Genomic DNA, 14229 nt, shown 5'->3' with positions numbered 1-14229 from the left:
ATTCACATCTTTCCTGCAATATTCCCAGCCCATTTGTACCAAAACTCTGTAACTCCAAGCCTCAAGCCATTGGATGGTTTGGCCACTTTGGTTACTCCAAAGTGCAAGTGGGTGGCATGAGGTAGGAGTGCCACAGTTTAATTCCAATATTATCAGGCAGGAATTGTCAGGAATGAAGAGGATTTGTACCTCTGGGGAGTCAGTGAACCCCACACTCCGTGGCACAGATGTTCCCAGAGCTGCTGTTCTCTGAATCCAGCCTTTGTGAGCTGGCTGAGGAGCTCTGGGAACCTGCCCAGGTGAGAGTGTTGGGTGATCCGTATTGTGCTCCAAGTCTGTCACCTCTGTAGAAATCAGGATCCAGCTGGGGCCAGCTTGTGCTGTGGTGAATAACTCCAGACTAAACCTGTGTTGTAACTAACCTTTGTAAACACTGGTGTCTAACCCAGTAACTGCTGAGGAGAGCTCACCTAAACCTCTCCTCTTGTATTTACAAATCACACAATCCTTGAGGCTGAGATCAGGGAGCCCAACCATCCCCCAGCACTGCCAGCCACCACCAGCCACATTCTGACACCCATAAATCTGAGTCAGTGTGAAGGAGAAACAAGTTCATTAGCCTAAGACTCGTCTGAGATCATTCAGCTGAAGGTGTGACCACCTTCAACAGAAAAACGTTTCTCAGCCCCAGCTTTCCTGCCCAGGGGTTTGGAGGGAGATTATCCAGGGCTGGAGCCAGTCCAGGTGTGGGCATGGAGCAGCTCACAGCATGCTGGGAATGGTGGCTCCAAGGGCTGCCTCTCCCTGCTCTGGGGCAGCTGGCACTGCAAACGTCCCAGGAGGCTTTTTGAGGCATGGAGAGTCCCATTATCCCATCCCATTATCCCATCCCATTATCCCATCCCATCCCATTATCCCATCCCATTATCCCATCCCATTATCCCATCCCATCCCATTATCCCATCCCATCCCATTATCCCATCCCATCCCATTATCCCATCCCATCCCATCCCATCCCATCCCATCCCATCCCATCCCATCCCATCCCATCCCATTATCCCATCCCATCCCATTATCCCATCCCATCCCATTATCCCATCCCATCCCATCCCATTATCCCATCCCATCCCATCCCATTATCCCATCCCATCCCATCCCATCCCATCCCATCCCATCCCATCCCATTATCCCATCCCATCCTATCCCATCCCATCCCATCCCATCCCATCCCATCCCATCCCATCCCATCCCATCCCATCCCATCCCATCCCATCCCATCCCATTATCCCATCCCATCCTATCCCATCCCATCCCATCCCATCCCATCCCATCCCATCCCATCCCATCCCATCCCATCCCATCCCATCCCATCCCATCCCATCCCATCCCATCCCATTATCCCATCCCATTATCCTATCCCATCCCTCTGGGCTCTCCCAGCTCCAGGGAGGTTTCCAGGGCCATGGGCAGTCCCATCCCACCACAAGGCTGTGCAGGGTCCCCAGGAATGTTGGAATGTTGTCCCCAGGAGCTCCAGCCTGGCACTAACACTGTCTGTGCAGCTCCTGTCCTTCACTTTCTCTCACTCTCCTCCTCGGTGGCTTCCCCCCAGCACTGGCTGAGTCCCAAGGGTCCTTGCTGCTCCACGAGCCCCCTCAGGCTCCTGCCAAATGACAACTCTAACCAGTCCTCTTCCCTTGTGTTGTTTTCCATTCTGTGACGTTCCAGGTCCAGATAGTCTCCAAAAAAGCGAACTACAGCCATGTTCAGTCCAAGTGTGGTTCCAAGGACAATATTAAGCATGTCCCTGGAGGTGGGAATGTAAGTATGGGTCTGGGCAAGCTGTCTGTCTGCTAACTCCTGCTCTGTGCTGTGTTGGGTGTGCCAGCCTCAGGAGTGCTCTGCTGGAGGCAGAGGCTGTGGCAGAGCCCCAGGGCTCCTGGAGACACCTCAGCTGCAGGATTATTGCATTTTCTCTGGGGCTGCCAGGCCCTGTGTTTTGTTTCAGTGCACAGCTACACCTGAGCTGTTCCTGCTTTCTGGGCTGGCCATGACCAACCTCGGGGTGGGGACATGGCTGAGCCTGGGCTGAGCTCACTGGGAGTTCCCTCAGCACCCCCTCACTCCCTGACCTCCCCTGGAACCTGGAATTCCCGTATGCATTATGGCCTGAAGTGCCTGTTACTCTCCCCTGGCTCTCAGGGCCAGCTGGAGCCACACTCATTCGCTTCTTGTTTCATAAAAGTGACTCTGGAGCAGGCAGAGACTCTGAGACTTAACCTTTGAGCTGCGATTAATTTCTAAATTTAAAGGCTGCTGGTATCTCTGGCAGCAGGGCTGAGCTTATTAAAATAGAAAGTTAATCTGGTGCTGTCTGCAGCTTGGTTTGGGGTATTGGATGCTCCAAGTGTCTGCCAAGCAGCCCAGGTTTAGTGTGCAGACCCTACAGCCTGGGAGAGCATGAGCATGGCCTGGGGGCTCCTTGCACTGGGGCACATCTGTGCTGCCCTGGCAAACCTGGGCTGTTGGCAAAGGACAGCTTCAGGGTGCAAACTTCGGGTGGTTTCAAACACACTGAAGGACTTGAGCCCAAGGAAGTTTTTTCCAGAGGTGTTTAAATATGCTGTGTTCCTGAGGAGTGATGTGCAGCTGTCACAGCTGGTGAGGTGCCCAGGGTGTCTGCTCAGAGTCTGCTCCAGTGACACAAACCCTGCTCAGGACCTGGCTCTGGAGCAAGCTGGGGGCCACTTTCCCTGGGAAATCCGTGTCCAGCTGGCTGAACCTCTACATGACAGATTTTTCCACAGATCTTTGCAAGTGGCAACCAAACGTGGGTTCTTAACAATTGGTTCCCTCCAGGTTGGTTGCCAAGGTGGCCAGAGAGAGATGCTGGAGTCACACGTGTGCCACTGAACCCGGGCTGCCTTCCCACATCCCTGCTGCTCTCCTGTCTGGGGTTTGGCACTTGTGGTTCTCACTTGTTTCCATGATGTACACCATGTTTATGGGAGAGTTTCCCCTGGAAGTGCTCGCACAGCAGGTCTGGAAGTGCTGCTGTTGAGCCCTGGTGTGTGTGGGGAGCCCTCAGGGTGTGTTTGAGCCTGTTTCTATTCCTGCTGCCTGTTCCACCTGGTCCTGTAGCTGTATTTTATAAACCACTTCAATCTTGCCACCTTTACCTTGTTCAGCCTTTCAGGAGCCTCACAGGTGCCTTTCCTTTTGTTTCAGTCTACCAGAAATGGGGCTGAAATCTTTCCTTGCCTGATAAACTGCATGAGTGACCAGTCCTTCTGCTCATGAATCACCATCCTGTCCTTCCCTCTTCATGCCAGGCATTCCCAGCCCTAGGCACAACTGTGTCCCTTTCTTCTTCTCTTCTCCTCTCCCACACTCTCCTTTCACCACTGCAGTTTTGCTCCTTGCTCAGCTACTTAAGCAGCTCTTTATTCTGCATTTTCAGAGCCAAAAGCTCATTTCCAGATTCCAAATGGTCCCAGAGCAGCTCCAGGCAAGCATTGCCAGCCCTCCAACACAGGCAGTGTGGATGTGAGTGCTCAGTCTGTCTTCCCCAAAAATCATTTTCTTTTATTAATTTTTGTATCTTCCCACTCCCTTTGGGAGTGATTTTAGTCACTCTGTGATTTTAGTGTCACTGTGATTTTAGTGAAAGATGTTTTCTTGCTCAAGTAGTTGTGTTCTCTTCTGATAGAAATCCCAGTGTTTAATTCCCAGGTGGTTCTGTCTGGAAGGTCTCTTCTGGTCTTTGCCTTCAGTTAGAGCTTTTAGGAATCCTGTGGATAAGAGTGTTGTGGTTTAGAAACAATTCCTGACTGAGCTTTAGGGTTGCTCTAGTAGAAGTGATGGACATGGAATGGTTTGGGTTGGAAAGGACTTTCAAGATCCTGGAGTCCCAGCCCTGCCAAGGGCAGGACACCCAGGCTGCTCCAGCCTGGCCTGGGACACTTCCAGGGATCCAGGGGCATTGTCCTGCCACCCCACCCAAGTGGCTCCGGGCTGGGTCTCTGCTCAGGTGCCCATTTTGCCCTCTCTGCAAGCAGCTAATCTCTTCTCCATGCCAAGATTCCACAGAAGCTGTGCCCAAAACCAGAAACTGTTGTTCCTGCTCACATTACACTCACCACAACCTCGACACAAACATAGTGCAGTTTCCTTGGGAAAAGGTTTTGATGGTTTTTTATTTAGTACTTTCAGAACCATTGAGATTGGAAAAGATCTCTGAGACCATTGAGTCCAACCTCTGAGCAAGCTCTCAGTTCAAAGAAAGCAGTACAGAGGTGGTTTTTACAAAGTGCAGTGTCTGTGTTGGTGAAGGTCTGAAGGGAATTTGGAGTGTCCATGTGTTTCCCTGTCCTTTGGCGTGGCCTGCTTGGCTGCACTGGGAGGTGGTCAGAGACAGAAAAGCTAACAAGAGTTGTGGCTCACACTCCCCACCTGAGCCTCTGTCAAACTTCCCAGGTTTATTTCTGGCACCAGAGTCTGTGTTTGGCTTTCTAAGTGCAGTCCCAAGGTGCAGACCCAGCTCCTGCTAGGACTCCTTCCATGCAGCTGGGAGAGTTTGGATCTCGGGTCAGGAGTCACAGCCAGTGACAAACATACGAAAAATAAATTTAATCTCATCTCAGTTCTGAGCAAGCGAGGACTGGTGATTAAAGCTGTAGTAACTTCACTCACTCACAACCCCTGAGAAACTCGAATCAGGGTTTGTGATGAAGTTTTTGAGGGCCTGAGCTGGGGACAAGGGAATGTGGCAGGAGGCTGAGCTATGCTGTCCTGGGACTCCTCCCTGTGCACAGGAGGATCCTTGCTTCCTTAGGAACAGCTTTGGCAAATTATCCTGAGAACTCTGAGTAAACTCCCGAAGGAGCTGGTGGGTCGAGGAATTGTTGTATTTGAAAGGAAATCCTTGGATTTCCTCTGAACTGACCTGGAGCAGAACTTCTGAGCCTGCAGGTTCCAGCTGGTGGCTGCTCTCACCACTGGCCTTGGTCTTTGAGAGGCATGGATTCCTGCAGCAGTGCATTCCACCTGGGCATCGTGATCCCTCTGAGAATTCCAGACTGGATTGAGTTGGAGGGACCTCGAGGATCACCCAGTGCCACCCTGCCATGGCAGGGACACCTCCCACTGTCCCAGGCTGCTCCAACCCCAGTGTCCAGCCTGGCCTTGGACACTGCCAGGGATCCAGGGACAGCCACAGCTGCTCTGGGAATTCCATCCCAATCTCTCCCCACCCTTCCAGCCAGGAGTTCCTTCCCAACATCCCATCCATCCCTGCCCTCTGGCAGTGAAGCCATTCCCTGTGTCCTGTCCCTCCATGCCTTGTCCCCAGTCCCTCTCCAGCTCTCCTGGAGCCCCTTCAGGCCCTGCCAGGGGCTCTGAGCTCTCCCTGGAGCCTTCTCCTCTCCAGGCTGGACATGGTGGTGGAGAGCAGAGGCTGGAGCTGGTGGCCCAGCCCTGGCCCTGCAGCAGGGGGTGTGTAAGGTGACCCCAGGCCTGGTGGCCGTGGCCGTGTCCCCAGGCTGGGCAGGAGCTGTCCCTGTTCCCAGGGTTCTCCGTGCCATGGCTGTGCCCTGAGCTCAGGGTTCTGTCCCTCTGTCCTGTCCCTGCTCTCAGCTCTGTCCCTCAGTTCTCCTCCCCTGGCTCTGAGTTGACCCCAGGTGGCCGGGAATGCCCAGGAAGGATTCCTGGGACTCGACAGGAGGAATAACCTGGGAGAGCAGGGCCACAGGCTCACAGAGCACAGCCCTTTGGCCTCCAGAGTGTGCAGAGGTTTCTCTGTGCTCAGGTGCTGCTTTTTGTCTCCCCAGGTGCAGATCCAGAACAAGAAAGTCGACCTTTCCAAAGTGTCCTCCAAGTGTGGATCTAAAGCAAATATCAAGCATAAGCCAGGTAGGATTTTGGCCATTTCCTCATTTGTCTGTGAGTTTTGTCCCTTAAACACAGTCCTGGATTGAGACTGGAATAGTTCAAGGGGTTTGTTGCTTTCAGGGGGTGTATCCAGTGCTTCTGGAAATTCCTAAAAATGCTTCTTCCACAATTCCTGGTGGTTTCATGAGCAGAGAGTGGGGTTAGGAGATGTGGGATTTCCCCTTGCCTGTGAAGCTAATCTACAGCCTTGACTCATTTCTGCTTTTCCTGCTCATTTGAGAAGGAAGACATGGATGCTTCCATGGTCATTCCAGGAAGCTTCATCCGTGCTCACAGAGGGCTGTGGGGCACTCGGAACATCCCAGGATGTTCATGGAACATGGAAGGATAAAGGAAATCCCCCCAGTTCTTCAGAGAACATGCAAGGGTCCTTTTAGCCTTGAGTCCACGGCAGCTCCTGCCTCACATGAAACCCTTCTGGTTTGATGGATTTTTGGGGATGAGTGTGTGGAAATTACTGCTCCCTGCTGAGAACACAGTGGTTACTCTGCCTGAATTCCAGGGAATCTCAGGTTTCTCCTCAAGCTGTGCCCAGCCCAAGGTGCTGGGGCTGGAGGCCTGAGGGATGGTCAGTTCGGTGACCTTGGCTGGCCCTTGGTGTCTGGGGACACTTCTCCAGCGGGGAACGCTGCCACCAGCACGAGGGACACAGTTCACTGCCCAGGGCTGGGAACAAGCACCACAGGCTGCTCTTTGTCCCCTCTGGGAGTCCCCTGAGCCTCCCCAGGCTGGCAGGTTAGAGCAGCCCCCCCTCCTGCAGGAGCCCCCCGCTCCAGTGGCTCCGAGCGTTGGGAACGCGGTGCCACAGCCACGACCTCGGCGAGCTCAGAGCTGGGGAATAACGAGCTGGGGGTGACAATCGCTGCCTTGTCCAGGCCTGATGAAAGCACAGCCACCCTGCCTGCAGCTCCCACAGCGTTGAACTGGTCTTGTTGGACCGAAGCTCATGGTTTCCACCCTGCCAGGCTTGCAGAGGGGGGCTGAGGGTTTTATGATGTCGCTGGAAGGCAAAGCTGTGCCTTAGCAAGACTTGACTTGGCTTTGGAGAAGCTGCTGGGATGTGGCTGCCACCAGGGAAAGGTGGCCCTGTCCATGCAAGGGGCTTGGAATCGTCCTTAAGATCCAGAACTCCAGTCTCTGGGTTTGTGCACTGTCTGATTTATCAGCAAGAGAGGCACCATTGTGATCAATGGATGGAAAATTTCCCCTATGAGAAAAGGCTGTGAGGGAGCTGGGATTGTTCAGCGTGGAGAAACTTCTGGCCTTCCAAGACCTGAAGGGAGCCAAGAAAGATGGGGAGAGATAACTTCCAAAGGCCTGGTTTGCCAGGATAAGGGGAATGGATTCCCAGTGGCAGAGGGAAAGATGGATGGGATATTGGATGGACTTGTTCCCTGGGAGGGTGGGGGGACCCTGGATCCATGGCAGTGTCCAAGGCCAGGCCAGACAGGGTTTGGAGCAGCCTGGGACGGTGGGAGGTGTCCCTGCCATGGCAGGGGTGGCACTGGATGATCCTTGAGGTCCCTTCCCACCCAGCCTATTGCAGGATTCTGTATTCTGTGATGAATGGGAACTGCAGTATTCTGGAATCTATTCCATTCTTGAAAAATCTTGCTAAAACTCTGCAGCTTTTTCTGTCCTCCACGTTCTCCTGAGGCTGCAGAGTTCCTGCAGGTCAGGTGTGTGCCAGCTGTCCAGTCAGGGGTGCCCAGGGATCCCAGGGCTGGAGCAGCAGTGGGGAGGGATGAGGAGGGCAGGAAGGCAGTGACAGAGGAGCAGGAGGTGTCCTGGCACTGCTGAATGCACACATGGCTGAGCTGGAGAGACCTGGGCAGGGACAGGGATGGGAGCAGAGGTCAGCCTTGGAATGGCACCAGTGAGGGATGGTGAGGGTGCCACTTGACACCTCAGGTAGAGGAGGCAGCCTCAGGAGCAGATCCAGGGAGGATCTCTCCAGCCTGTCTGGATGTGCAGCATTCCCCAGGACCCTGTGTGCTGGCACAGCTGGAAATCACCAACTTTGGTCCTCCAGTTTAAAACCAAGCCTTTCCTGGGGAGAGGCTCACAGGGACTGTAGAACTTGTCCTGTCCCTCCTCCGAAGGGTCCCCAGCAGCTTTGGGGCAGGACTGAGATGGGAACACCTGGGTGGAACTGTGGGGCCTTCCCCAAACTCAGCCCTGCTCCATGTCCCTGCAGGGGGAGGAGACATCAAAATTGAGAACCAGAAGCTGAACTTCAAGGAGAAGGCCCAGGCCAAAGTGGGGTCTCTGGACAACGTGGGACACTCTCCAGCTGGAGGGGCTGTCAAGGTCAGTGCAGGGGTCTGGCACCTCCAGGGAATGGTTCTGATCCAGTTCTTGTCCTTCTCTGTTCCTCAAGTGCAGCTCCTCCACCACAGCCTGTTACGGCCTCCTTGCTTCTGGGCCTCTGCTGAGCACCCAGCATTGAGGCTGGAGCCCGAGAGTGAGGCTGGGAAGGAGAGAGCTGGACCCAGCTCGGGGTGCCTGACCCTGCTGGGCATTCCCAAGGGATGGCATTGCCCATCCCCATCCTTCCTCCTGGGACTTAAGAGCAGGGGTCACTCCAGGCTGTGAACCCAGCTGAAGGGCTGCCAGGGGCCTTCACCCCAGGGAAGGCTGCTGAGATCCACGTGCTCTGTGCTGGGAGAGAGCACTTGGCAGCTTTGGGAGCATTTCCAGAATCTTGGAGTACCCTGAGCTGGAAGAGATCATGCAGCCCAGTCCTTCAGCCTGCTTGTGTGGGGATGGGAGCAGAGCACAGCTCTCGTGGCTGATTCATCCCTTCTCCCACGGGAACACAAAGTGTCCCCAACCTCATCTCTGCACGTTCCAGGTCTGCCTGGAGCAGTGGGACATCTGTGCTCAGGGAAGGGGACGTTCCCCCCCTGAGGGACATGTGGACCTGGCACAACCCCAGGGAGATGCTCAGGGAGTCGCTGGAAGGGACCTCAAGGACCATCCAGTGCCACCCCTGCCATTGCAGGGACACCTCCCACTGTCCCGGGCTACTCCAAACCCAGTCCAGCCTGGCCTGGGACACTGCCAGGAATCCAGGGACAGCCGCAGCTGTCCTGGGTGTCCCCAGGACACGATCCAGTGTCACAGCAGTGACCCCACGCCAGCCCTCAGCCCCAGAACACCGAGATTTGTCCTTGGCACTCCCTGTCCTCCGTGCCAGCTGTCCCAGCTGTGATTCTGAGCTCCAGGACCCGAGGGCACTCGGAGGAGCTCCAGAGCCCCGGCTCTGTCACAGCCCTCAGGACTGGGCAGGATTCCCTCTCCCAGGAGCGGAGATTGTCGCTGCCATCCATCCCTTCCCATCCCCTGCCATCCCCTCCGGTCCCTGTCACCCTGCCCTGAGCCATTGCTGTCCTTGCAGGCGGAGGGCGGCGCGGAGCCGGCCCAGAACGGAGCGGGGCCGGAGCCGGGAGCGCTGCGGGAGAACGGCGTGGGAGCGGCCCTGGCTGCCCTGGGCACCGCCGAGCAAAGGGAACTGCAGAGCCTCGACACTCACATCCAAGAAACAAGTAAGTGCTGGGGGGAGGGAGCCCGGCAGCCCCCGACCGCTGCCAGCGACCTCCGCAGGGTTGTGGTGCCTTTCTTTTAATTCGGAAAATCGCCTTTTATCTTCCAGGCATCTAATGATGACATTCTGGTATCGTCTTCCATTCCCCTCCCGTCCCTTGTCTCCTCCTGTCCCCGTGTCCCCTTGTCCCCTGCCCTTGTGTCGCTGCAGATTGAGTCTCACAAGCTGACGTTCCGTTCCGTGCGGAGGCCGAGGCTCGAGCAGACCACGGAGCAGAAATCGTCGTCTCCAAACCCCCCACCCTTTCCAGCAGCACCTGCCCCCGGCGTAGCACCTCGGCCAGCGACAGCCTGGGCTCGGTCGCCTCCCCGTCACCGCCGGCGCCCTCCCAGCAAGGCTTGTGACCCCCCAGCCCCGGGGACCCCAGCTTGGCTCTCTTAACCCGGCTCTGGCTCTCGGTGGGAAGGGGACGATGTTCCGCGGGCCGGGGGTCCCTCGAGGCCGGGCAGGGGCTGCCCTGGCTCCCCGTGCCCGTCCTGCTGGCCCGGGGGGACTCTGGGTGTTGGTGTCCTGGCGGGGGCAGGGCAGACCCTGCGGGTTCGGGTTCGGGTTCGGGTTCGGGTTCGGGCTGAGGCCAGGCCGAGTTAACAGGGATAAGCTGTGATCTTTCTTTCTGTCTCTTTTTTTAACCCCTTCCCTCCTCGCCGCTTCAGTTTCTGCCGCCTTTGGGATGCTGATAAATCCTCTCCACACTCGTTAGGCTGTTTTAACTGTTGACTTGAACCTTTTATTCTTTGTGACAAAGTGTTGATGATTTATCGTGTTCGAGCCCGTGCTAAGTTTCCTTTTCTCTTTCCTTCTTTTCTGACCCGTAGGAGAGTAGGGACATTTAACCGCTGCTGCCGTGCTGGCTTCTTACTGACATATCCAGCCGTTGTAACTTCTCTGTTGTTGTTTGGGTTTGGTTTCTTTCTTTTTTTTTTTTTTAATATTTTAAAACGATGGAGCGAGTTCATGGGATTAAGCCATGTCTGGAATGAAAGGCACAGGAATGTGTAAAGGGTGAACTTGCTGTGAGAACTCAGGTGGAGCCTGTGTTGACCTCGAGATGTGTTAATTGATGCTCGAGAGCCCTCCCTCCCAGGGGTGCCTTCTGCAAAGGTGATTAATTTATTCCCCAGCCCTGGGGTTTCTCCTGTTTTTCCAAGGCTGGAGGGAGCAGGAGGGCTCAGCAGTTGCGAGGCTGCAGCAGGTCCGTGGGGGTGTGCGGGGGGTGCGTGGATTTTGGGGTGCTGGATGGGGGACCCGAGCGAGCGCCGGGATGAGCAGGGAGGCAGCAGGAGCAGGGAAGGGCAGAGCTCATCCCGGGCTGAGCCCGGAGCCCTCGGCGGGGCAGCAGGGCAGGGATGGTGCCAGGGAGGTGCAGCTCTGTCTGGGAAGGAGATTTTAACCACTCTTGGAGCTCCTCGTTTCAGATGACACTAAAGAAATGAAATGTAAATAAATTAAAACAAAAGTGTTCTCGGGTGGTCAAACTAATTTAAAGCAAAAAAAAAAAAGAAAAAAAAAAGCAAGCAGAATAACAAAACACTGGGAGCAAAGAGAACTGAACCAGGCGTGTGCTAAGGGGGGCTGCTCCAGGAGGGGACAGAGGGAAGCCTGCAGCTTCTCGTGCTTGTGGGAGTATTTCTTTGGGAAGCCAACAACGACACGATAACCCGGAATCTGTATTTACACACAAAGATTCTTATTGCACTTGTATTTTTTATATTAAAGTTTGCATGGTTTCTAATAAAATGGCATTAAAATGTACTAGTTTGCATCAAAGTCGTCTGGTAGTTTCATAAGTGCTTTATCATCTGAATACAAATTTAAACGAGCGATGCAGATTTGCACCTGAAAGGGGCGGTTATATATACCCAGAGCTCCCGATGCTTCTCTTCCTCTTCCTCTTCCTCTTCCTCTTCCTCTTCCTCTTCCTCTTCCTCTTCCTCTTCCTCTTCCTCTTCCTCTTCCTCTTCCTCTTCCTCTTCCTCTTCCTCTTCCTCTTCCTCTTCCTCCTCCTCCTCCTCCTCCTCCTCCTCCTCCTCCTCCTCCTCCTCCTCCTCCTCCTCCTCCTCCTCCTCCTCCTCCTCCTCCTCCTCCTCCTCCTCCTCCTCCCCAGCTGTCCACATTCCCAGCCGGGAAGGTGGCTCCCTGCCCTCCCTGTGTGTTCCCTGGAGCAGCCAGCGCTGGGACCGGCCCCATTCCCGGAGCCCCGCTCGTTCCCTGTGTCCCGGTATATATCACTGCCCTCCCGTGACGCTTCCTTCTTTCTTTACTGCTAAATTCTACACACCAGCTTCCGCTTGGCAGCCTTGGCTTTGGTTTGGTTGATTGTTTTCCAGCACTTGAATGAACTGAGGGGAAATGTGAAGGAGAGGTGAGGAGCAGGGTGAGCCCCTTGCAGGACGGTGAGCCTGGAGCCGCCTGGTTCCCGGCGTGTGAGCAGCCAGGGGGGCCTTGGCCTGGGCTGGAGCCGAGCTCCAGGCTCACAGGCTGGGCAGGGGCACCGGGAGCGGAGTTTGTGCTGATGGGCGGCAGCCAGAGATTTTCATGGGCGACCAAAGAGGAGGTGGAGGCTGAGATGTCGCGTTCCTCTTGCTGCTCTTCCTAGGGCACCCCAGGCCTGTGGTGTCCTGGGATGCCCCAGGATGAGATTCCCTGGGATGAGAGTCCCTGGAATCCCCTGGGATGAGATTACCTGGGATCCACTTGTATGAGATTCCCTGGACTCCCCCCAGGATGAGATTCCGTGGATGTACCCCACGATGAGATTCCCTGGGTACCTCAGGAGAGGCCCCAGGTGAAGGGAAGCAGCCGGGGGTTCCTTTTCAGGGACTGCAGGAGGAAGGCAAGTGGCAACATTGCACTTTATCTTCTGAGTTTGCAAAAAGCGAAGGATCCGTGCCCCGCTGCGAGGGGACAGTGACGTCACCTTCTCCCTGTATTGCTGTTCTCCCGTTCTCGATTTTCCGACTGCCCGATTTCCCGAGCGCTGGGTGGCCCTGGCTGGGCAGTGGTGGCCGTGTGCGGTGCCCAGGCTCTCCCTGCCCAAACCCCAGCCCAGCTGAGCCCCCGGCCTGTGCTTCTGTGCCACTTCTCTAACACTTGTTGTGCCTGTGTTTAGCCGATGAACTAAATCCAGATACACTCTAGTTTGCCGTGGTGTTTCTAGGACAGCTTCAGTTTTAATACGGATTTCTTTTTTAATTTTGTTCTGAGGAAGCGGCTGTACATACTGCTAAGCTGGGAAGCAGCCGTGTGTGGTGGGAATGGCTTTGGTTTCCCGTTTGGAGAGGTGGGAAGAGCTGGGCAGTGCTGAGACCTTAAGCGCTGCTGGGGGAAGGGGGTGAGGGCTCTGTGGAGGGCTGGAGGCAGCAAATGCAGGGGGAGATGGGACTTGTGCTGGGAATGAGGTGCAAGTTGAATGTACACGTTCCTGTCCCGAGCTGGCTCCTGGCTTTGGGGGACTCTGGGCTGGGCAGGGGCTGTGGCGGCTCAGCAAAGCCAGGCTCATCGGGGCAGGATGCTCAGCCCAGGCGAGCGCTGCTTTGGAGGGGCTGGGCTGCCTCCAGGCCTCCCGGCATTTCAGTGGCATTTCCAGTTAACCTCGGGCTTTTTCTACTGTTAAACAAGAACAAGGAACCGAGTCTGTGGGCTCGAGGCCGCCCCGGCGTGTGGCTCCTGCTCGGCTCCCGGCTCAAACTGAATGTAGTTTTCTACGCCGCCCCTCGCGCCGTCCCCGCGTAGTGTCGGTGTGTGAGAGGGGCCCAGGACCCTCGCGTGTTTGTGTTTAGGCAGAATTCCTTGTTTTCTTGGAGCTTGGTGTTGATGTCGTCCTGGAGGTCGCGGGGCTCTCCTGAGGGCAGGGCCGAGTCCCTGGTGAGGCCTGGCGGCCATGGCTGGGGCTCAGTGGCCTCTGGGCTCGGGAGAAGTGTCCCCCCAGGGCCTGGTGGCCCGAGGAGCTGGCAGGTGGGGCGGGAGGGGCTCTGGGCAACAGCAGCAGCATGGAAATGGCTCTGAGAGCTCTGAGGGTCTCTGAGAGCTCTGAGGGTCTCTGAGGTCTCTGAGGGCTCTGAGGTCTCTGAGGGTCTCTGAGAGCTCTGAGGGTCTCTGAGGGCTCTGAGGGTCTCTGAGGTCTCTGAGGGTCTCTCGGGTCTCTCGGGTCTCTCAGGTCTCTGAGGGTCTCTGAAAGCTCTGAGGGCTCTGAGGGCTCTGAGAGCTCTGAGGGGCTCCAGCTCTCCCTCCTCTCTCCCGCCTGAGCTCCAGCCTCGGCCGCGTTCGCCTCCCGCCCTCCTCGCCGGGTCCCACCGGCCGAGATCCCACACGAGGGATCCCCAGCCCCGTGTGCTCTCGGCAGCGCTGTCCCGGAGCGGGCTGGGGGTGCAGGGCCCCCAAGGGTGATCCCGGCTCTTGGCTCCCTCCATGGTCTCGGGAAGCCACTCAACCTCTCTGCCTCAGTTTCCCCATCTGCAAAGGTGGGGGGGATTCAATTTTACCTCACCGGGCTGTTGTGAGGCGTGAGCAGCGCGTGACGTGTTCTCTCAATGTGACGTGTTATTATTATTTTGTGTCATAGGATTATTCTGCAGGGGGTGCCCGAGGAGGGGGAGACTCCGCTGTCCCTGCGCCGTGCTGGGGGAGGCGAGGGCTGGGGAGGGGAGGTCAGTGCTTGGTGTGACACGGCAGCT

The sequence above is a fragment of the Cinclus cinclus genome, chromosome 1 (genome assembly GCF_963662255.1).
Source record: "Cinclus cinclus chromosome 1, bCinCin1.1, whole genome shotgun sequence".
Lineage (NCBI taxonomy): Eukaryota > Metazoa > Chordata > Aves > Passeriformes > Cinclidae > Cinclus > Cinclus cinclus.
This window is presented reverse-complemented; position numbering follows the sequence as displayed.